Source organism: Ambystoma mexicanum, chromosome 11, assembly GCF_040938575.1.
Source record: "Ambystoma mexicanum isolate Mex_15411 chromosome 11, UKY_AmexF1_1, whole genome shotgun sequence".
Lineage (NCBI taxonomy): Eukaryota > Metazoa > Chordata > Amphibia > Caudata > Ambystomatidae > Ambystoma > Ambystoma mexicanum.
Window position 1 is genome coordinate 825,527,155 of NC_090934.1, and position 23,017 is coordinate 825,550,171.

A 23,017-nucleotide genomic window follows, 5' to 3' on the forward strand; every position below is an offset into this window, starting at 1 on the left:
CGAGACAACTCTGAGTGCCTCCTCAAATTCTAAGAAATGCGAACTGGGGTCTTACGCCTTTTATTGCCAGTGGATCTTTGTGTTTCAGACAAATGTGCACGCCTCCCAGAGCCCCATGCAATGCACTTAGGGAAATGGGGGAAGGTGCTGTGCAACCCTCTCGCTGACAATGTCTCTCTTGTCTATAATGTATCTATGAGAGAGAGCGAAATAGGCAATGTGAGAGTGAAAAAGTAAAATGGAAATGTGTCTACTGAGACCAGTATAAGGGGAAATCCTCACAATCCAGGACCGACAGTTGATTGGGAGGGCGCTTACAGGTTTCCGACACCAGACCGGTACCTGAACTCACAAACCCAAACTGCAAAGTGATGCCCATTGCCACTAGACTGCCGACCCCCTTTCGGGGCCCCAGCATATATCCTTTAGTCACACCTAGAGTTCCCGGGACAGTGCAGCATTCAGCGATTACACGAAAATATTGACAGCGCTAGGAGACCATGCAAATGGCAGAGGTATGCTTTACAAAGCCCACGTAGCGTGCACAAAACAGCACATCAGTCAGGCCCACTTGAAGAGATGGTAAAGAGGAAATACTTCTGCTGCATCCAGTAAAACATAGAGATTGGCCTGCTTTAAAGGTTGACCATGTCCTTCATGGGTGTCTGTCAATATGATACTTCCCTGCTGCAAAGTTTACATTCGAAACGCCAGAACAACTAGGCCCAGAGCACAAAGATGCAGTCAGGTTGAAATAACGAGATACTGAAGAGCAATTTTATATTTCAGAGTGGGAAAAGCAAATATGACCCCGACGTGATTTGAACACGAAACCTTCGGATCTGGAGTCAGACGCGCTACCATTGCGCCACGAGGTCCATGCGGCACTCCACCTGGTGTGTCTGATGACAGAATAAAGGTAGGAGACGTACATGCACCTGCAGAGCCTCATTGCTTCTTTAAGTAGACTGGCTAGGATAGCTTCCTTCTGTGCATCAGTACACGCTGCAGCCAAACCCTTCCCATGAAGTCTTGATGTTTATGAATTGAATGGCAAGTTTTGAAAAACTAAAGCAAGCGAGAAGAATTGCTTGCAGTTTATTGGATTTTTTGGACGTCAGCAGACGAGACCTGCGAGAGGTAAACAGAAGTTCATAGTTGGTCATGCTGAATTTTTGAGCCAAAATGCATCGTCCCTGGGTGGGCTTGAACCACCAACCTTTCGGTTAACAGCCGAACGCGCTAACCGATTGCGCCACAGAGACTCATGCAGTGCTTACACTGGGGCCTGATTGGTGTGCTGTTTGCTTATGCTTCCCAGGCAACCTGAAAATATTTCTAAAATAGCTCTATTTCCCACAGCAAATCAGGGTATCAAGCACTTCCCTACCTCCCCTAATCCACAAACACAGGGGATTTAGTAGAGGACAGAGCCCATCAACAGTGCACCAAATGTCCTATGTGTAGGCATAACTTGCTATGAGGAGAAAGCCACAGTTGCGCACTTGTGTTAAAAGGGGACAGTAGGCTGAACCCAGAGAACACGGGAGAAATGACTCAGGTTTACTGAGTGGAACACTCTGTGTCTTTGTGCCAAAAACAGCAGCGTCTTTTCGGTTAACAGCCGAACGCGCTAACCAATTGTGCCACAGAGACTCACTGGCATGTGTGTTCTGCCTTTGGCCTGATTGCATTGCTATTTTTTTCTGATTGGCAGAAAACCTGAACTTTTTTCTGAAAAAGGCATGCCTCTCGTAGCACTGCAGTGCATTAGACTGCTCCCTTGCTTCCCTGAGTCCCCAAATACACAACCACCTTGGGCACAATAGAAGACACATTCCAGCAGATTTAGCAAGAGTGCACCAAGGTTTCTATATGTAGGTACCTTGCTGAGAAGCAAGACCTGCAGTTGCATTCTTCTGTTAAAAGAGGGCAGCAGAGTGCACCAAGAGAACTTGGGGGAAGTAGCTTATGTTAACTACTTGCCATGCTCTTTATAGATCCCTCTGTTTGACTGGGTGAATTCTAATTTCTGGGGTAGAGTAAGCAATTTTTGGATCTAGATGCTGTGCGCAACAGGAATGCTATATACTGCACTGTACTGCTACTGAAAAGTTACCAATTTTACAGGATGTTCAGGTAAGCTTTGTTTCAGAAAACAACTTGCTAGAGGCCCTAGGACAGATTACTGGGACAAAGGAAGAGGGTTTGGGGATTAGCACATCTCCTATGAAAGGTACAGTCACGCCCGAGACAACTCTGAGTGCCTCCTCAAATTCTAAGAAATGCGAACTGGGGTCCTACGCCTTTTATTGCTAGGGGATCTTTGTGTTTCAGACAAATGTGCACGCCTCCCAGAGCCCCTTGCAATGCACTTAGGGAAATGGGGGAAGGTGCTGTGAAGCCCTCTCGCTGACAATGTCTCTCTTGTCTATAATGTATCTATGAGAGAGAGAGAAATAGGCAATGCGAGAGTGAAAAAGTAAAATGGAAATGTGTCTACTGAGACCAGTATAAGGGGAAATCCTCACAATCCAGGACCGACAGTTGATTGGGAGGGCGCTTACAGGTTTCCGACACCAGACCGGTACCTGAACTCACAAACCCAAACTGCAAAGTGATGGGCATTGCCACTAGACTGCCGACCCCCTTTCGGGGCCCCAACATATATCCTTTAGTCACACCTAGAGTTCCCAGGACACTGCAGCATTCAGCGATTACACGAAAATATTGACAGCGCTAGGAGGCCATGCAAATGGCAGAGGTATGCTTTACAAAGCCCACGTAGCGTGCACAAAACAGCACATCAGTCAGGCCCACTTGAAGAGATGGTAAAGAGGAAATACTTCTGCTGCATCCAGTAAAACATAGAGATTGGCCTGCTTTAAAGGTTGACCATGTCCTTCATGGGTGTCTGTCAATATGATACTTCCCTGCTGCAAAGCTTACATTCGAAACGCCAGAACAACTAGTCCCAGAGCACAAAGATGCAGTCAGGTTGAAATAACGAGATACTGAAGAGCAATTTTGTATTTCAGAGTGGGAAAAGCAAATATGCCCCCGACGTGATTTGAACACGCAACCTTCTGATCTGGAGTCAGACGCCCTACCATTGCGCCACGACGTCCTAGTGGCAGTCCACCTGGTGTGTCTGATGACAGAATAAAGGTAGGAGACGTACATGCACCTGCAGAGCCTCATTGCTTCTTTAAGTAGACTGGCTAGGATAGCTTCCTTCTGTGCATCTTTACACGCTGCAGCCAAACCCTTCCCATGAAGTCTTGATGTTTATGAATTGAATGGCAAGTTTTGAAAAACTAAAGCAAGCGAGAAGAATTGCTTGCAGTTTATTGGATTTTTTGGACGTCAGCAGACGAGACCTGCGAGAGGTAAACAGAAGTTCATAGTTGGTCATGCTGAATTTTTGAGCCAAAATGCATCGTCCCTGGGTGGGCTTGAACCACCAACCTTTCGGTTAACAGCCGAACGCGCTAACCGATTGCGCCACAGAGAGTCACTGGCATGTGTGTTCTGCCTTTGGCCTGATTGCATTGCTATTTTTTTCTGATTGGCAGAAAACCTGAACTTTTTTCTGAAAAAGGCATGCCTCTCTTAGCACTGCAGTGCATTAGACTGCTCCCTTGCTTCCCTGAGTCCCCAAATACACAACCACCTTGGGCACAATAGAAGACACATTCCAGCAGATTTAGCAAGAGTGCACCAAGGTTTCTATATGTAGGTACCTTGCTGAGAAGCAAGACCTGCAGTTGCATTCTTCTGTTAAAAGAGGGCAGCAGAGTGCATCAAGAGAACTTGGGGGAAGTAGCTTATGTTAACTACTTGCCATGATCTTTATAGATCCCTCTGTTTGACTGGGTGAATTCTAATTTCTGGGGTAGAGTAAGCAATTTTTGGATCTAGATGCTGTGCGCAACAGGAATGCTATATACTGCACTGTACTGCTACTGAAAAGTTACCAATTTTACAGGATGTTCAGGTAAGCTTTGTTTCAGAAAACAACTTGCTAGAGGCCCTAGGACAGATTACTGGGACAAAGGAAGAGGGTTTGGGGATTAGCACATCTCCTATGAAAGGTACAGTCACGCCCGAGACAACTCTGAGTGCCTCCTCAAATTCTAAGAAATGCGAACTGGGGTCCTACGCCTTTTATTGCCAGTGGTTCTTTGTGTTTCAGACAAATGTGCACGCCTCCCAGAGCCCCATGCAATGCACTTAGGGAAATGGGGGAAGGTGCTGTGCAACCCTCTCGCTGACAATGTCTCTCTTGTCTATAATGTATTGTCGGGGGGAAATTCTGCCGGGGTCGGCCGGGCCGTCCGCAGACCTCCGGGCAGGGAGGCCCCAACTCCTCCCGTGTATATCTCGGATCGAGACAGAGTATGAGGCACACACAAGGAGCAAGGCAACTTCTGCTGTTTATTATGCAAACGGCAGGGATGGGTCAAGGAGCGTACGCGTTCGTCCTGACACACACACAATCGTGGGGCTCGCAGGCCCTTTTTACTGTAATATGACGCGCTACTTGCGTCACTTCAGAAAGTTAACAAAAAACCTATCGCCACTCTTAATTGGTTGCTCGAGTGGTAGGGTTAGTATAGTACACATATAGAGAATGATATTAGTGGTCAAGGTGTAGTCAGGTGGTATATCTGGGTTGTCCCTATAATTAGATACATAAGAATTGTTACATGAAGACCCCTGAGGATTGGCTAATGTTACTGACGTCTGAGATAAGAGCCCCATGTTCTGATTGGTGCATCCGTGAGCTCCCCAGCCTGGGACCACCGTTGTTCCCAGCTCTCGGTGTACCTGTGTTTGCAACAATGTTTCAATATGGGTACGTGCAGACAATGTGAGGATTTATTCATAGGTGGAAGGCTGACCGCTCCCACTGTAGCAGATGTCCATTGAGCCTTTCAAGTGTATCGGCCTATGTCTCGTAGCGAGGGACCCAGACGCCTTTCTCCTCCTGGGCTTTGGCATCTCGTCAGGTTCGGCTTGGTCACGTGAGGCGGGACCGTGTTTGAGGCAGAATTCTGCACAATTAATATTGCTTTTCCACTGTGTGTCTGGTTTAATTTGTAGATATGACTTTAACGTTGGTACGCGGAGTGCGAGGTTGCAACATCGTGCCTTTGATGATTTGTTCTTGGATGTGGGTTTGCAACATTGCGACCTTGGCTGGTTGCTCCACCAGGCTCATTCTGCGGGATCAGCAACCTGACTTTTGCTTTGTTAATGTCCACGGGAACTCTTGCCTGAGGCCTACTTGGCCTGGTGTATAAGTGATCCATTTCGGGCATGGGTGCTTTAGGTTATAGTGGCATATATTTCCATGACCAGTATCGTGTTTCTATTATACCTCTCATGGTGGTAACGGGTTTCAAGAGAAGCGTGAGCAAGCGGCGTTATAGATGAGTTCATGATGCATCTTGCGTTTCTGCATTCTGAAAGCCTATGTAAAAATAATAAAGATGCACGTCCGTGAGTATGCCTGTCGCCTACGTCAGAGCACTGAGTATGTTCTTCGTGTAGATTGGTGTGGAAATGTTAGGCGTGTATATTTGTACTGATGTGCTTCCCGTTGTCTAGGTCGTCATGGCATCTCTAACGACGTGTGGTTTTTAGTCTAGCTGATCCGAGCCGCAGGTGTCGGCATGGCCAGTGCGGGCTGCTGGGCAAACAGGTGGACACATCCGTATGTTCCTGTACCAGGGTACCTGGTCGTCTGGTAACTGGACAAACTCTTCTCGCGGCGGGTGTCTGGGCCGTGACCCTCTAGGCCAAGCGCGAGAGGTGAAGGACGGGAGTCTGGTCTTCCATTCTCCCACTTCAGTCCCCCCTCTGGTCGACTTGTCGACCACAAACATATCCTTCTCGTTATCTCCTCTTACCCTCCATATCTTAGTTATCCCTCCGAGATGTCCATAATGGTTTACATGATCTTCAAACGACCAATACATGTATTCACATGTTCCTCCAGGAGTACAGTATACCCATCTTCCTATGTAGCTCCTGGGGTTCCTTGGGTTCTCGATCTTCACTGATGGTGGATCTAGATGATTGGTGATTATTTGTGTGCGCAGCTTCTCCCTCTCTTGTATTATCACCCCTGTATGCTGACCATCATCTGCTGGCATCAAGGGGTGCATTCCCACCATTTCCAGCAACTCGTCAGCCGTGCGTGCCTTCCGGGCTTTCCAAAATCTAATTATGATCAGAGTAGCTCCAGCCAAAATAGTACACCCCACTATTATTTTCAGTCCATCTGACAGCCAAGATGGCATCCATGACCATAATAGTGAAAACCAGCTCTTATCCTTGTTTACACCGTTACTCTCGTCCATCATTTTAGAGTGCATCTGGGCCAATTGTGAAACTGCTTCTGTCAGTGTACCATTGTCGGCATCGTTGGCAGGTATGAACGTGCAGCAAGATTGTCCTATCTTTGCACAAACTCCTCCTTCCATTGCTGTGAGAAGGTCCAGTACATATCTGTTCTGTAATGCTACCATCCTTACAGCTCTCAGCTCCTCTTTAATTGCGTTGAACCCATTTACTGTTGAATTGATGGTCATCATTAGTTCCCATCTGGTTATTTGGAGCCATTTTGCGTTTGCGTATGCCTGCAGTCCCGGATGTATTATTGAGGAGAAAAACATTGCTGCTCTGCTGAATAGTCTGTGTTCTGGCGGTATTGACGTTAGTTCCGTTTCCGACCTTCCCCACAGGTAATTTCCTGTCAGTGGCTCTCCTTGTCGTTTTCTCCTATTTAGGACAGTATCTTCGCTGTTGGTCTTGTTCTCTTGCTCCTTCTGGAGTGGTGCAGATCTCTTTCGTCTCTTATCCCCTTCATCCATTTTAGGAAATTTCGCCACATTGACATGCTTCTTAGGTACCACTAGTGATGGTACATTGACGTGTACCATTGTGCACACACCATTCCACAGGGGAGGCAGTGTATGATATGCCTTTTCTCCACAGGCCCAATAATGGTCCATTATTACTGCTGTTCCCGCACCCCCCTCAGGTAACTCCATCACACTTGCACAATTGGTGTTATATCCTACGTCCACCTCTCCTTTATGCTGGTAGCATACTTTGGGCGCAGTCAATGGTAATATTGTTATTGGGTCTTCATCCTCTTCTACCCACGTGAGCATTGGTACGTACTTGATCCACGTCGTCCAACATCGATGATTGTGTGTCTCGATGGTTGAGATAGTTTCTTTTGTTACCATGTTGCTGCCAATTACTCCTATCTCCCAGCTGTTGTCCAGATACACCTTTCCTGTTATCGTCAGTAGCGGCCTTTCCCAGCATCCTTGTTTACCCGGAACTTCAGTGGCGTACCAATCACATGGTAGGTACTGCAGTGTTACCTTCTTTGTTTCTCCTTTTGCAGGGCCACTTGTTATGTACCTGAATGCTTCAGCATGTAAACTGGTCTTGTGATAACTCAGATAGGTCTTGAGGAAGTTGTTTTCATATGGGTATGAGTCTCGCGTTTTCCATGTCATGTGCACTACTGTTCCTTGAAATCTTCCTTTCGTTTGGAACAGGGCCAAATATATTATGCACTGTGCTGTTTTTTCATCTATTTCTGTGGCAACAAATGTTCGTGAAGCGCTCATGGCGTATGGTATTAATGAGCAAACGTAACAGCTGTCCTCAGTTGTCTGCTTACCAATGCGGGTCATGTGCTGGTACCATATGTTGTTTGTGACGTGTGCTGAATCTTGTACATAATTATCAATACCTTTATTGTCTGAGTATGTGCTGCGTTTAACTCTATTTTGCTTGGGTGCAATGTTACTATTACCACCTGACGTAACACCTGTTGCAGCAGAGGGCGGGGGTATATTAAGTTTGGGTGCAGCAATAAAATCAATAGCATAGCTGTACTGCCAGACAGAGGCATCCAAGAATCCGGTGATCATAAAAATCCCTATTATTTTTATTACATATGCTAATTTCACCGGCATTTTGCTCTTACCTTGCTGCAGTCCTGGCAGCTTATTCTTGCGACGTTACAGTTGCCCGCCTAAAAATTCTCAAAAGTGCTCGTTATTAAATGTTAGTTTTAAGCTCTCCCTATCAAGTAGTCATTCAGTGCCCAGGCGAAGAGCTGCTCCCACGCTACTCTAAGTGATGGGTCTCTTAAGACCGGCAAGTATGGGTGGAGGTGGGGCATGTGATATTCTATGGCCAGGAGGAAGGCTGTGTAGTAGACACGTACCCTTCTCCTTTTTAAGTATGTTGGCCTCTTTATTTCGTATACGAACTGGTGTGACAATTCTTCTGGGTAGTTATCGTCTGGCAGCACCATCTACACCTGCACACTGAATTTGTTAATTAGCTTTCTTAACAATACAATATTACGCAGTTCCTGTATGTGCGAGAGAAAAAAGAGAACATTCACGTGTTTACATGTGTATTAGTGCAAGCATGTCCTTTAGTTTTAGTTACAACTGTACTTAGCAGTCAATGGGGGGGGTTTGTGCTCAAATGGCGGAAGTATTTTTACTCTTTGAGCGAGTGATCATGGGGTGGGCAGTATGGGGATCACCCCCTTCTTCGTCAGTTATTGTCTCCGAGGGAACAATTGGGTCGTTGTCTGTGGTGGAACTTTCTTCCGCTGTAGGGGATGTGGTTGTTGTTCTTCCAATGGACCTGTCGTTGGCGCTGGGGCGGGTCTGCAGTTTGTAGATCTTTACGTCATGTAGGTGGTTCCAGGCACGTTTATCCTTTAGTTTTACTGCTCTTGTTGATACGTCCTCTACCAGATGGGGGCCAGTGAACCTCTTCTGGTTCCACTTCCTATTGAAATTGCGAAGTAGTACGTGGTCACCTTTGGCAAGTTTGCACAAGTTCTCCTTTCCCAATTCTGTATTTTCGTCTTTTTCTTGGTTGCTGGTAGACCCGCCCCGTATGCGCTCGAGCTGTTGAGACACAAACACGACACTAGTAATCAAAGAAGACACATATTGATACATTTCATCACCTAACACATTCGCTGAACTTTCGTGGTCGGTGAATGCCCTTGACGTTGGTGTTAGGGGAAGGCGCATTTGGCGTCCAGTAACCACTTCGTGAGGGGTGAGGTGGTGGTCGGACCCTGGCCTGTTTCTAAGTTCAAACAATGCTAACGGAAGGCAATACAACCAACTTTTCTTTGTTGTTTGTTGTATTTTAGCAATCGCCTCCTTCAATAAGCCATTCAGGCGTTCACATACACCATTAGCCTGTGGGTGGTATGCACATGCAAATTTGTGTTTAATGTTCAGCAGGGATGTGATATGCTGGAACATTTCGTTTGCGAAATGGGGGCCGTTGTCTGATCTTAACACCTCGCACACTCCCCACCTGGGGAAGACCTCCCTTACTATGAATTTGGCTGCTCTAAACGCATCAGGGTGTGAACAGGGCCCTGCTTCAATCCACCTAGAAAATGGGCATACTACTACAATCATATACCTATTACCTTGACATATGTTGATCATATCAACATAGTCAATGTGAAGGTGCCGAAAAGGTCCTTCTGGCCGGGGTATAGTACCTCTTATCACTTTTAAAGTATGACCGGCCGTAAACTGTTGACATGTGAGGCAATTACTGATAAAATTTGACACATGAGAGGTTAACTCGGGACAAAACCAATCTTCTCTAATTCGTGCTGCAATTATTTCCTTGCCTGTATGGGCAGGGTGATGTAATTGGCTCAGGGCGGTATTTAACAGTGCCAACGGTATTACAACTTTCCCAGTGCCACCCTGGCGCCATAGTGCGTCAGTTGGTGACATTGTGCATCCTCTTTTCACCCATACTTCTTTTTCGGCCATTGGTGCAGCCGCTTGTAGTTCCATAATCTGTGTGGCTGGGAGATGGGTGTACCCTTCTCTTATTAACATCTCCCTAGCTATTCCCCTCCCTCTCCCTTTCTGTGAGTCTGTGGGGTTCCATATCTCACCAAAATATGCAGCATATTTCGCATGTGCGTCTGCTGCTGCATTTCCTTTTGAGACGTAGTCTTCTCCATTGGTGTGTGCGGTGCATTTTACTAGGGCTAGTTCTTGGGGGTCGTTTATTACTTCAATTAGTTCAGCCAACAAGAGGGCATGTTGTACTGGAGTGCCATCAGCTCTCCTAAACCCTCTTCTTCTCCATTTTGATAGCCCTGAGTGGACAGTGGATGTAACATATGCACTGTCGGAATATATAGTTACTCTTTTATTAAAACTTTCCCTTAATGCCAATATTAGTGCAACGAGTTCCGCGGCTTGAGCAGAGTAATGCTGTGGTAATTGTACACACTTCATAGCCACACACACCGGCGCCTCCATCATTTTTACTACTGCTGCCCCAGTCCTTCGTATCCCATCTCCTTGATCAATAGTTGATGACCCATCAATAAACAAAAGCTCACCTCCCTCTAGTGCGTTTTCTTCAACTTTCCTAGTACATGAGTACATTTCAGTTACTTGGGTGCAGTCGTGGGCGTAATCGCCCTCTTCAATTACTTCTGCTAGGAACCTTGCAGGGTTAACTGTGCTACATCTAACAATTGCTAGTTCAGCTTTAGACAAAATAATCTCATAACCTGATGCCCTCTGTGTTGTTAGTGTGGACTTAGGTTTATTCAATATCGCAAATAATGCATGTTCCACAAATAGTGTAGTTGGACACCCCATAGTTATTGCTGATGCCTTTTCTACTGCAAAAGCAGCTGCAGCAAGACCTTGTTCACAAGAGAAGTGGCCTAACATTATAGGGTCTAAGTGACCGCTGTAAAATGCTACTGGTTTATAGCCCATGCTAGTTTTTTGGGCCAACACTGCTTTCATCACTGCTGAGTCGCAATGTGAAAATATAAAGAAGCGCCGCTCATAGTCTGGGGATGCCAGTACTGGAGCAGTTGATATCGCGTCCTTTAATTCGTCAAATGCCTCCCTCATTTCCATGGTCCATCCCAACTTTTTCTCCCCTTTATTTGCTTCCTTCAAACCCTCAAGCAGGGGTCCTATGTATGAGCTATAATCAAATACCCATGCTCTACAGTAGTTGCACAGCCCCAGAAATTGCTGCAGTTCTCTCACAGTCTGTGGCACGGGAGTGCTTGAGATGGCCTGTGCTCTTTGTGGTGCAATCCTTCTTCCATGTTGGGATATCAGTTGGCCAATGTAAAGTACCTGTTCCTGACAGTATTGTATCTTTTCCATGTCTACCTTGTACCCCTTTTCAGCCAATATTGTCAACATTTTTAAGGAGTCCTCTCTACATTTGCTTTCGTTTGTACTGCAAATTATTATGTCATCCACATACTGTAACACTGTGCTTTCTACCTCAACGTTACCCAAATCCATCTGTATTACTCTATTGAAAATTGAGGGTGATTCACAATACCCCTGTGGTAATCTGGTATGTTTCCACTTTGTATTTCGGTAAGTGAAGCTTGTCAAATCTTGTGAGTCTGGGTCTAATGGTATTGAGAAAAAAGCATTTTTAAGGTCAATCACTGTAAATCGTGATGCTTCTGCTGGAATGCCACACAATATTGTGGCCGGGTTTGCTGTTACTGGATACTCTGCTTCTACTATGTTGTTCAAGGGTCTGAGGTCCTGTATGAAGCGCCAAGACCCCCCTTTAGCCTTGCGCACCGGGTACACAGCTGTGTTACATGGTGATTCTGAGGGGACCAATATGCCATTGTTTATAAGGGCCGTTATGGTTTCATATATGCCCTCATCTGCCTCTTTTGACAATGGGTACTGTTTCACTCTTGGTAGTATGGCACCTTTTTTCAATTTTATCCTTACACCCCCTATGCTTTTTATGCATCCCACGTCATAAGGGCTAATAGTCCATAATGATTTGGGCACCTTTGACATATCCTCCTTAAAAAATGGGACTGGGGTGCCTGCGGGTGCCTCAAGTGCCATTGCAATTTTCTGTGCTACTTGTTTGTGAGCCACTCTTAGCCATATTTCTACACTCATCATGAACACCATTTCATTTTCTTCCTTTTCTTCTGAGAACAGCTCTTCATCTGACACCTGGGTCAGCCTACATCCTTCTGCTAGTGCTATCACCGCACTCCAGGCTCTCCCTTCTTTATCTTGGGCGTGCACAGCAACATAATCAGCTGTTGCAATAATGTTCTCAATGTCCACTGCAAACACCTTCCCTTCCAGTTCATTAGCTGGTGTTTCTGGTCGGAATAGATAGGCTGCTGGCCTCCTCCATATTTTCCCTTCTATCCCTGGCATCCATGCAAATGCCATGTCTGTGCCATATTGGAATATCTCGCCATCCAGTGGCTCCGCCCTAATCGCTGTCTGTCCACAGTACGCTTGCAAAATCTGTCGTGCTGCGAGCATGTTAATCCCTGGAGTAGAGCAAATTATGCCATCCTCTGTAAAGGAGATCGTCATATTCAACCTGCTCATTATGTCTCTCCCCAGTATGTTTACTGGCGAGGCACTATAATACAAAAGTGGGACTGACAGATCATAATCTCCAATAGATAAGGGAACGTTATCAGTAAATGGAACCAACCCTTTAGCCCCAGAAAATCCTTGGGTGTTCATGGCTTCGCCTGACATCTTAAATTTACCTTCCCTTATGCAAGACCGGGTTGCCCCGGTGTCAACAAGAAATGATAATTTTTTGTCACCTATCGTTACCTCTATGCGTGGCTCCTCTGCACTATTAGGTGTTACTGACAGGATGGGACACACCAAGGCCGTCTGTGGGCTGGCCTATTGGGGGTACAATGATTGGCCATTCCCTGTGTAAGGGTTGTGTCCCAACACCGACACCCCACCCAATTGTGTTCGTTCAGTTTGGGGTGGTGGTTGTATTAACGCCACTTGTTGTTGTTGCGTCGTCAGTTGCTGTGTTATTTGTTGTTGTGGCAGTGAATAGGTTTGTGGCTGTCGTGTTTGTTGTTGTTGGTCACTCCCTTGTTGTGACATCTGCTGTTGTTGCATGCCCTGCTGTTCTTGTGAGGTCCTAGGTTGTGCTTGTTCATTCCATGCTGGTGTTCCTGGCCTGACCCTACATGTACGTGACATGTGTCCTAATAGTCCGCAGCTCCAACACACGGGTGGTTCCCTGTTTTGCCATGGGAAGCTCCCTGTGTTGTCCTGGTATACGGGTTGCCCTGTGGGGTAGTAATTTCTGAGTCCCCCAGCCTGTTGCTGGGTATTATATCCATATCCTCTCCCTCTCATAAACCCTCCTCTCCCTCTGTTATAACTATAATACCCAGTTCCTTGCATTGGGTACCCTCCTCCCATGTTCGGTGTGTGTGATTGCAGAGGCGGCACTTGCTGTATTACACCTTGTGGGGGCGCTATTTGGGCTGGATCTTGTGCAGCTACTACTTGCGTTGGGCTTTGGGCCATTGGTGTGGGCGTAGTTATTAGTGCCCCTTCCATTGTATATTTAGTAAGTTTTTTCTGTACTAATTTGGCCTCTTCTGTTTTCCTGTCCTCCTCCTTTTGTTTCATTTTCCCTTGCCATGTCCTGCAGTGATGTACTATAGTCAGTTGTATTTCTGGCCATGGTTTTGCTTCCATTCCCACTACTTTCTTTAGCTGTTTCTGAACTCCTTCTGGGAGCCCTTGTACTAGTATATGATAAAATATGGCTGGTGTTTTGTCCCATTGTTCTCTAGTTTCCATGCGCCACTTCTCTTGAATATCCTGGATATAATCAACAGGATCCTCATTTTCACCCATCTTACGGGAAGTAATGGCTCCTATGTCTGATGTGTCTGGGTACTGCACTCTTAGTGCCTGCCATAGCGCATGTCTGCAGTTTGCAAATGGTGCCCCATCATGCGATGTGTTTGTTATTGTTACCCCATGGAATCCCGCTCCTTTCCAAATGTCATCCGCTCTATCCCCTAATATTGATATTAACAGGCCCTTCACATCTCCTACTGCTAGTTTCTGTCCTGCGGTGTGTTTTTCCATTTCATATATCCACTTACCCGCACCTCCACTTAGTGATGGGAGCCTACATTTTATATTTTCCTTATCCGTATGTTTCCAAGGTACATACTGTGGTCTAACCCCTCCTCTCTCCAGCAGTGGCATTAAATTCTGTCTAGTGTCACCCTTTACGCTCCATGATATTGAGTCTTCACACCCCTCCTCTTCCCCCATTTCTTTTACTACTTCAAATTCTTCCTTACTACCTCTGCCCCTACCTCCCTCTTCTTCCTTTCCCCTTCTTTCATCATTTCCTGTGTTCAATATGGGTATGTTTATTTGTCTTTCTTGCCTGCGACTAGGGAGGTCCCTAAGTCGACATGCATAAGGTGTAAGTTCGTTCATGAAGGGCGCGAGCTTTATTCTGTGCAGAGAGCGTGCGGTGGTTGAACATGTAGGTAGTGACGTGGGAGGGCGGCGTGATGGGGATGTGGGTGGCGTGTTTTCATTGGTTTGTTTTTCCCCTATTCTTTTCGTTTCCTCCTTACTTCTCTCCAGCTCCTCCCCTCTTCTACTTATCCAGGGCGAATCTATGTTTGTTCTAGTGAGGTACAGTTTATCTAAGCTTTCCCTTTCACTCTTTCTTCCATCCTTCTCCACTCCTTCTTCCTCCTCACTGCAAAAATCATTTATAAATGGCACCCCCCACTCTGCCTTTTTTCCTTTTATAGTTACTGTTTTCAAATCTATTAGGTCTCTTTCTCCCCTTTCGTTGTTACCAACTGTCCCCCCTAGTGCTGATGTCGTTGCTACCTCCCTACTGTTATATACATCTCCCCATCTTTCACTCTCCCTACCCTTCCCTTCTCTTCCTTCTTCACTTCTCTCCTCCATTTCCCTACTATTTTCCTCCCTTTTCCTTTTTAATTCCTCCATTACTTCGTTGCTCATCTGTTCCAATATCCTTTCATCCTCCCTCTTCCTTTCCCATTTCACCCTTTCTCTTTCTACTATACTCTCTATTACCTTCTCCTCTTCATATTTTTTAGCTGTCTCAGATATTATCCTCCTCCTCCATATTTCCATTTCTTTTTCCTTTTCTTCTTCTTCCTTCTTCTTCTCTCTCAGCACTACTCTTGATACCCTATCTGCTGCTGCTCTTACCCTTTCAACTTCTCTCCTTTGCTCCTCACTTCGTTCCCTTAATCTTTCCAATTCGTCCTTACCTTCTTTCCTTTTCCTCACTCTCTCTCTTTCCTCCCTCTCAAGTTGTTTGATCAGTTCATTCTGCTCATCCCTTAGTTTTGCTAATCTTTCCTCCAAAATCTCTTCCTTCTGCCGTAGTAGCTCCTCTCCCCTCATTTCACTCTCTCTGGCACTACCCTCGTTTGTTCTCCTTACCGCCTCCCTTTCTTCTCCAGTTAGTGAACCTCGTAATTTCAACAATATCTGTGCAGCTACCCACTCATCGTTTCCTATCTCTACAGCCTGCTCTTCTCTAATCCTCCCTTCCCCCATTGGTATCTTCCCATGAGCCACATATGGTGGAGGGCTGTATGCCGGGTTTGAGTATCCTTCAGCCGCCCTTAACTGTCCTTCTATTTCTCCTAATTCTCTTAAAGGGTACAACCCTCCTCCCTCTGTCTTCACTCCCGGTGTTATGGGTATCTCATTGCTCGGTTCCTTTTTTATGTCGTCTGATTTATCAACCTTTTCTCCTCCCTGTCTTTCGTTCCCCGTATTCTTTGTGCTTTCGCACTCCTTTTCCCCACCCGTTCCTTCTTTCTTAATCTCCTTTTCTTCCGGTGTCTCCCCCATAGTGAACATCCCATTTGGTCCTGGTCGAGACCCCTGGAACATCCTCCATAAGTTAAACACCTCCACATGGTTTGCCAACTTCTTCCCCTTGTATGTATTGTGCAGATGGTTCAGTAGTGAATGTTGGGCATATGGATCGAAACTACCATTAGGCGGCCATGGTGTTAACATTTTGTTGTCTGTCCCCTGGGTCCACTCTATGCTGTACTTAATTAACTTCTCCCTGTGTGGTGGCAGTGTGGTGCATATGTGCTGTAGTGGGGTAGTGAGGGTGTTCCCCTACCCTCCCGACCCTCTCCCGTATGACATGGTTCCACTCCCCTTTTTACCCTCCCCCTTACTAGCAGTTTACAATATACAACCTCGTATTGCTTACCTCGCCCCGCAAGTGTGGGGACTTACGACAATCCTTTGGCAAATTATGCAATAATAATAAATATGATGTTACATTATATTCCTTCCTCTACGGCCCCCTGCGGCCGAAGCGCACGCAGCCCCCTGCGGCTGCGTACCCCTTACGACGATCTTATACAGTCGTCCTGTTTCTCCGTTCTCCTCCCCCTTTTACACTTGCCGTGGCCGGCGTTCTCCGTGCCCATCCACGCCCCTTTCCCCTTCTTCTTTCGATCCACTGGTTTATAGTTTATCTCCGTATCAGCTCCTTTATCATGCTTCTCTTCCCCACCACTCTCAAACCTAAGGTTCCTTGTGCTCGCGATATCCTATTAAATCCCTACTGGTGACGTCACCGATTTCTTCGAGCTACTGGTATATTCGTGTTATGTTCTTTAAATTCAAAATACACTTGCAATCTACCCCGCTAACCCTACAGCTGTCTTCCTGTCTCTCCTGGAACAAGGTAATCTCATCAATACTATAACCGGACTGCGCACGCTGCGTCGCCTCGCGTGTGATACGCCCCTCAACAGGAGGGCTTAACCAGCCAATTATCTTCCGTTTTGGGCAACTACGTAACTAGCCACCGCCCACAGGGAAACGTCATCTACCTATCGAGTTTCTTGCTCGAACAATAGGGAACCTCATCTACTTATTTAATAATAAATATCAAATCGTAGGAAACCACACACCCACCCTCACACGTAGTCGCGATTTAGGCCAATCAGTGTCTTACGAGCAGCTGCACGTGATGTTTTCGTGCCCCACCCCCCTCTTTCGCGTAACGTTAGCTCACTGTTACGAGCGGCTGCACGTGATGTTTTCGTGCCCCGCCCCCCCCCTCTTTCGCGTAACGTTAGCCGCCTGCTCTCGCACTCGTTTCGCTACCATTCATTCCATTATCAACACTCAGTTAAATCTTCGCCGTTTTACAATACCTCCCTCCTCCCTTATTTACTTCCTCCCCCTCCCTCACAATTTCGCATTGCTTGTTGTGCGTGTCATGCTCACCAAGTTCTCTCGATGCAGGGCCGCTCGACTGCGTGCACCCCTCCAAGCGGCTCGCCACCTCCCCTCGTCTGGACCACGTCTGGACACTCGCCGACCGCGGGCGGGATACTTCTCAACCGGCTCCCGAGGGCCAATATCCGGATTGCGCTGTCCGGTCCTCTCGCAGCTCCGCGATGGTCCTGTAGTCCTCAGAAGGGGGCAACGGCAGAGGGGGCCGCGCCGCCGGGCCTCCTCGCAACGGGAGTGCCTGGAAAAGTTAAAAATAAAAGTCGATCTTAAACAGATCTCAGCAGTGCCTCCAACTTGTCGGGGGGAAATTCTGCCGGGGTCGGCCGGGCCGTCCGCAGACCTCCGGGCAGGGAGGCCTCAACTCCTCCCGTGTATATCTCGGATCGAGACAGAGTATGAGGCACACACAAGGAGCAAGGCAACTTCTGCTGTTTATTATGCAAACGGCAGGGATGGGTCAAGGAGCGTACGCGTTCGTCCTGACACACACACAATCGTGGGGCTCGCAGGCCCTTTTTACTGTAATATGACGCGCTACTTGCGTCACTTCAGAAAGTTAACAAAAAACCTATCGCCACTCTTAATTGGTTGCTCGAGTGGTAGGGTTAGTATAGTACACATATAGAGAATGATATTAGTGGTCAAGGTGTAGTCAGGTGGTATATCTGGGTTGTCCCTATAATTAGATACATAAGAATTGTTACATGAAGACCCCTGAGGATTGGCTAATGTTACTGACGTCTGAGATAAGAGCCCCATGTTCTGATTGGTGCATCCGTGAGCTCCCCAGCCTGGGACCACCGTTGTTCCCAGCTCTCGGTGTACCTGTGTTTGCAACAATGTTTCAATATGGGTACGTGCAGACAATGTGAGGATTTATTCATAGGTGGAAGGCTGACCGCTCCCACTGTAGCAGATGTCCATTGAGCCTTTCAAGTGTATCGGCCTATGTCTCGTAGCGAGGGACCCAGACGCCTTTCTCCTCCTGGGCTTTGGCATCTCGTCAGGTTCGGCTTGGTCACGTGAGGCGGGACCGTGTTTGAGGCAGAATTCTGCACAATTAATATTGCTTTTCCACTGTGTGTCTGGTTTAATTTGTAGATATGACTTTAACGTTGGTACGCGGAGTGCGAGGTTGCAACATCGTGCCTTTGATGATTTGTTCTTGGATGTGGGTTTGCAACATTGCGACCTTGGCTGGTTGCTCCACCAGGCTCATTCTGCGGGATCAGCAACCTGACTTTTGCTTTGTTAATGTCCACGGGAACTCTTGCCTGAGGCCTACTTGGCCTGGTGTATAAGTGATCCATTTCGGGCATGGGTGCTTTAGGTTATAGTGGCATATATTTCCATGACCAGTATCGTGTTTCTATTATACCTCTCATGGTGGTAACGGGTTTCAAGAGAAGCGTGAGCAAGCGGCGTTATAGATGAGTTCATGATGCATCTTGCGTTTCTGCATTCTGAAAGCCTATGTAAAAATAATAAAGATGCACGTCCGTGAGTATGCCTGTCGCCTACGTCAGAGCACTGAGTATGTTCTTCGTGTAGATTGGTGTGGAAATGTTAGGCGTGTATATTTGTACTGATGTGCTTCCCGTTGTCTAGGTCGTCATGGCATCTCTAACGACGTGTGGTTTTTAGTCTAGCTGATCCGAGCCGCAGGTGTCGGCATGGCCAGTGCGGGCTGCTGGGCAAACAGGTGGACACATCCGTATGTTCCTGTACCAGGGTACCTGGTCGTCTGGTAACTGGACAAACTCTTCTCGCGGCGGGTGTCTGGGCCGTGACCCTCTAGGCCAAGCGCGAGAGGTGAAGGACGGGAGTCTGGTCTTCCATTCTCCCACTTCAGTATCTATGAGAGAGAGAGAAATAGGCAATGCGAGAGTGAAAATGTAAAATGGAAATGTGTCTACTGAGACCAGTATAAGGGGAAATCCTCACAATCCAGGACCGACAGTTGATTGGGAGGGCGCTTACAGGTTTCCGACACCAGACCGGTACCTGAACTCACAAACCCAAACTGCAAAGTGATGCCCATTGCCACTAGACTGCCGACCCCCTTTCGGGGCCCCAACATATATCCTTTAGTCACACCTAGAGTTCCCAGGACAGTGCAGCATTCAGCGATTACACGAAAATATTGACAGCGCTAGGAGGCCATGCAAATGGCAGAGGTATGCTTTACAAAGCCCACGTAGCGTGCACAAAACAGCACATCAGTCAGGCCCACTTGAAGAGATGGTAAAGAGGAAATACTTCTGCTGCATCCAGTAAAACATAGAGATTTGCCTGCTTTAAAGGTTGACCATGTCCTTCATGGGTGTCTGTCAATATGATACTTCCCTGCTGCAAAGCTTACATTCGAAACGCCAGAACAACTAGGCCCAGAGCACAAAGATGCAGTCAGGTTGAAATAACGAGATACTGAAGAGCAATTTTGTATTTCAGAGTGGGAAAAGCAAATATGCCCCCGACGTGATTTGAACACGCAACCTTCTGATCTGGAGTCAGACGCCCTACCATTGCGCCACGAGGTCCTAGTGGCAGTCCACCTGGTGTGTCTGATGACAGAATAAAGGTAGGAGACGTACATGCACCTGCAGAGCCTCATTGCTTCTTTAAGTAGACTGGCAAGGATAGCTTCCTTCTGTGCATCAGTGCACGCTGCAGCCAAACCCTTCCCATGAAGTCTTGATGTTTATGAATTGAATGGCAAGTTTTGAAAAACTAAAGCAAGCGAGAAGAATTGCTTACAGTTTATTGGATTTTTTGGACGTCAGCAGACGAGACCTGCGAGAGGTAAACAGAAGTTCGTAGTTGGTCATGCTGAATTTTTGAGCCAAAATGCATCGTCCCTGGGTGGGCTTGAACCACCAACCTTTCGGTTAACAGCCGAACGCGCTAACCGATTGCGCCACAGAGACTCATGCAGTGCTTTCACTGGGGCCTGATTGGTGTGCTGTTTGCTTATGCTTCCCAGGCAACCTGAAAATATTTCTAAAATAGCTCTATTTCCCACAGCAAATCAGGGTATCAAGCACTTCCCTACCTCCCCTAATCCACAAACACAGGGGATTTAGTAGAGGACAGAGCCCATCAACAGTGCACCAAATGTCCTCTGTGTAGGCATAACTTGCTATGAGGAGAAAGCCACAGTTGCGCACTTGTGTTAAAAGGGGACAGTAGGCTGAACCCAGAGAACACGGGAGAAATGACTCAGGTTTACTGAGTGGAACACTCTGTGTCTTTGTGCCAAAAACAGCAGCGTCTTTTCGGTTAACAGCCGAACGCGCTAACCAATTGTGCCACAGAGACTCACTGGCATGTGTGCTCTGCCTTTGGCCTGATTGCATTGCTATTTTTTTCTGATTGGCAGAAAACCTGAACTTTTTTCTGAAAAAGGCATGCCTCTCTTAGCACTGCAGTGCATTAGACTGCTCCCTTGCTTCCCTGAGTCCCCAAATACACAACCACCTTGGGCACAATAGAAGACACATTCCAGCAGATTTAGCAAGAGTGCACCAAGGTTTCTATATGTAGGTACCTTGCTGAGAAGCAAGACCTGCAGTTGCATTCTTCTGTTAAAAGAGGGCAGCAGAGTGCACCAAGAGAACTTGGGGGAAGTAGCTTATGTTAACTACTTGCCATGATCTTTATAGATCCCTCTGTTTGACTGGGTGAATTCTAATTTCTGGGGTAGAGTAAGCAATTTTTGGATCTAGATGCTGTGCGCAACAGGAATGCTATATACTGCACTGTACTGCTACTGAAAAGTTACCAATTTTACAGGATGTTCAGGTAAGCTTTGTTTCAGAAAACAACTTGCTAGAGGCCCTAGGACAGATTACTGGGACAAAGGAAGAGGGTTTGGGGATTAGCACATCTCCTATGAAAGGTACAGTCACGCCCGAGACAACTCTGAGTGCCTCCTCAAATTCTAAGAAATGCGAACTGGGGTCCTACGCCTTTTATTGCCAGTGGATCTTTGTGTTTCAGACAAATGCGCACGCCTCCCAGAGCCCCATGCAATGCACTTAGGGAAATGGGGGAAGGTGCTGTGCAACCCTCTCGCTGACAATGTCTCTCTTGTCTATAATGTATCTATGAGAGAGAGAGAAATAGGCAATGCGAGAGTGAAAAAGTAAAATGGAAATGTGTCTACTGAGACCAGTATAAGGGGAAATCCTCACAATCCAGGACCGACAGTTGATTGGGAGGGCGCTTACAGTTTTCTGACACCAGACCGGTACCTGAACTCACAAACCCAAACTACAAAGTGATGGGCATTGCCACTAGACTGCCGACCCCCTTTCGGGGACCCAGCATATATCCTTTAGTCACACCTAGAGTTCCCAGGACAGTGCAGCATTCAGCGAATACACGAAAATATTGACAGCGCTAGGAGGCCATGCAAATGGCAGAGGTATGCTTTACAAAGCCCACGTAGCGTGCACAAAACAGCACATCAGTCAGGCCAACTTGAAGAGATGGTAAAGAGGAAATACTTCTGCTGCATCCAGTAAAACATAGAGATTGGCCTGCTTTAAAGGTTGACCATGTCCTTCATGGGTGTCTGTCAATATGATACTTCCCTGCTGCAAAGCTTACATTCGAAACGCCAGAACAACTAGGCCCAGAGCACAAAGATGCAGTCAGGTTGAAATAACGAGATACTGAAGAGCAATTTTGTATTTCAGAGTGGGAAAAGCAAATATGCCCCCGACGTGATTTGAACACGCAACCTTCTGATCTGGAGTCAGACGCCCTACCATTGCGCCATGAGGTCCTAGTGGCAGTCCACCTGGTGTGTCTGATGACAGAATAAAGGTAGGAGACGTACATGCACCTGCAGAGCCTCATTGCTTCTTTAAGTAGACTGGCTAGGATAGCTTCCTTCTGTGCATCAGTACACGCTGCAGCCAAACCCTTCCCATGAAGTCTTGATGTTTATGAATTGAATGGCAAGTTTTGAAAAACTAAAGCAAGCGAGAAGAATTGCTTGCAGTTTATTGGATTTTTTGGACGTCAGCAGACGAGACCTGCGAGAGGTAAACAGAAGTTCATAGTTGGTCATGCTGAATTTTTGAGCCAAAATGCATCGTCCCTGGGTGGGCTTGAACCACCAACCTTTCGGTTAACAGCCGAACTCGCTAACCGATTGCGCCACAGAGACTCATGCAGTGCTTACACTGGGGCCTGATTGGTGTGCTGTTTGCTTATGCTCCCCAGGCAACCTGAAAATATTTCTAAAATAGCTCTATTTCCCACAGCAAATCAGGGTATCAAGTACTTCCCTACCTCCCGTAATCCACAAACACAGGGGATTTAGTAGAGGACAGAGCCCATCAACAGTGCACCAAATGCCCTCTGTGTAGGCATAACTTGCTATGAGGAGAAAGCCACAGTTGCGCACTTGTGTTAAAAGGGGACAGTAGGCTGAACCCAGAGAACACGGGAGAAATGACTCAGGTTTACTGAGTGGAACACTCTGTGTCTTTGTGCCAAAAACAGCAGCGTCTTTTCGGTTAACAGCCGAACGCGCTAACCAATTGCGCCACAGAGACTCACTGGCATGTGTGTTCTGCCTTTGGCCTGATTGCATTGCTATTTTTTTCTGATTGGCAGAAAACCTGAACTTTTTTCTGAAAAAGGCATGCCTCTCTTAGCACTGCAGTGCATTAGACTGCTCCCTTGCTTCCCTGAGTCCCCAAATACACAACCACCTTGGGCACAATAGAAGACACATTCCAGCAGATTTAGCAAGAGTGCACCAAGGATTCTATATGTAGGTACCTTGCTGAGAAGCAGGACCTGCAGTTGCA

The 23,017-nt window shown here is 46.9% G+C and overlaps 4 non-coding genes across 4 annotated transcripts; all 4 read right to left on the reverse strand.

Annotated features, from left to right (window-relative positions):
• Positions 1-1,191: 1,191 nt before the first annotated feature.
• Positions 1,192-1,265, reverse strand: TRNAN-GUU (transfer RNA asparagine (anticodon GUU)). Its single transcript has one exon. It is a non-coding gene; the product is annotated as a tRNA-Asn (tRNA).
• An 18,395-nt stretch (positions 1,266-19,660) lies between these two features.
• TRNAW-CCA (transfer RNA tryptophan (anticodon CCA)) lies at positions 19,661-19,732 on the reverse strand. The gene has a single exon. It is a non-coding gene; the product is annotated as a tRNA-Trp (tRNA).
• A 313-nt stretch (positions 19,733-20,045) lies between these two features.
• On the reverse strand, positions 20,046-20,119 carry TRNAN-GUU (transfer RNA asparagine (anticodon GUU)). The gene has a single exon. It is a non-coding gene; the product is annotated as a tRNA-Asn (tRNA).
• Positions 20,120-22,294: 2,175 nt separating this feature from the next.
• On the reverse strand, positions 22,295-22,368 carry TRNAN-GUU (transfer RNA asparagine (anticodon GUU)). Its single transcript has one exon. It is a non-coding gene; the product is annotated as a tRNA-Asn (tRNA).
• Positions 22,369-23,017: the final 649 nt, after the last annotated feature.